Here is a 1,577-nt window from a genome sequence, read left to right as displayed (position 1 = left end):
TTTTTTTGTTTGTTTTTTTGTTTCGGCTAATTTTAGGGCGTCAGTATTCATAAGCTCATGTCTTTTCTCAGTAATGTTGCATTTAATTAATGTAACCAGGGTTTCCGCCACGTGGTGAAATATCCCTTTTACAACTTCTACACGACACACAAACACGTTTCATATCCAATACATTCAGAACAAGTAAAGAATGACTAAGTTCGGGTGGAACCGAACATTTTATACTCTTGCAACTTGCAAGTATCAAAGCCAGGGAAATGCCTTAAGGTGTAAAACCAATAAGTGTAACGTCATATTAACATATACTAAAAATCTAATCATATATAGCAAAGTCAGCCGGATGTTCGAAAATTCTGATATTAGTTATATAGGGGCTAGGCGAAGTTGTCGCTCAAATTTATCTATTTTAAGCACAAAGATGCACTATTATGAGTAAAATACGCTCTATTCTTTATATTGAGATAACTCACATATTGCCTAAGGGAATTATTAGCCCGATTCAACCCATTTTTGACGTACAGACTTTCCATTATAAAAGAAGGATTACCCATTAATTTCGTGTATATATATATCACACAGCGACCGAAAGTATCGATCAAAAGTCGACTATACCGGCCTTCAAATATTCGATATCTAGGTGTTTGAACTGCTTTTGCTGGATTTATGAGACTGGCTACTTAGTCTAAGTGCCCGTCTTTAAACACGTTTTTTTCGATACTGTGTTTTTGAAGTCGGTTGGCAAGATTTCCCGAGAATCATCATGAAATTTTACTATTCTTAAAGACTTGAACGAATGATTTTTTTAATTTACAACTATTTGGAAAAAAAAATCGCGGAATTCTCATTTTTTGTAAAAATGTCTGCCAAAAATCCAATTTTCAGTTTTTTTTTGGCTTCGCCCAAGTTCCAAGTTAAGGTTTTAACTAAAATACCTATTTTTTCACTTTAGATAATCCTGCAAGGAGTTATAATGCCAACACGGTCGCATCTTTTCTCCTAGGGCTCTCCGGAAGTAGCGGAAAAATTCTAAAAAGATGTTTAATTTTTTATATTTTTTATACAAACTTGGTTGTTGTAGCTTTTGCATTCTCTATAGCAACATGTTGCAAGAGTATAATAATGGCTATGGTGCAACAATACCTGCACATTATATCTGCTACAACACCAATTAAACGCAGAATAACTGCGGCAACGAATAGTCTGAAGCAAGCCATACTTAAGCACACCTGCCTTACACTTACGCATCCCCACTACACTTAATCTGTCTACCTACCTACATCTATATGTGCTACGAACATTCGACGCGTGCAACAAGAGCCACCAAGCTTGCACACGCACACACGTATTACAAAATCATCACCTTATAAGAATATGCTTCCAAATTTATTTCAATTTGTCGTGTGCTTAAAGTGGCATCTTAAATCCAACACGCGCTGGAGTCTTTGAAATAAAGCGGTGATGTACAGTGTGTGAGGGCTATAAAAAATATTTAATATAATAATTCATCAACATTTATTTTGTCGCCTTCAAAGTAATCCCCAGCAGTTGTAATACACTTACGCCAACGATTTTTCCAA

This window comes from Bactrocera latifrons, unplaced genomic scaffold (assembly GCF_001853355.1).
Source record: "Bactrocera latifrons isolate USDA-ARS-PBARC rearing strain unplaced genomic scaffold, ASM185335v1 scaffold_85, whole genome shotgun sequence".
Lineage (NCBI taxonomy): Eukaryota > Metazoa > Arthropoda > Insecta > Diptera > Tephritidae > Bactrocera > Bactrocera latifrons.
The sequence above is the reverse complement of the archived record's forward strand: the minus strand, read 5'-3'. Positions refer to the sequence as shown.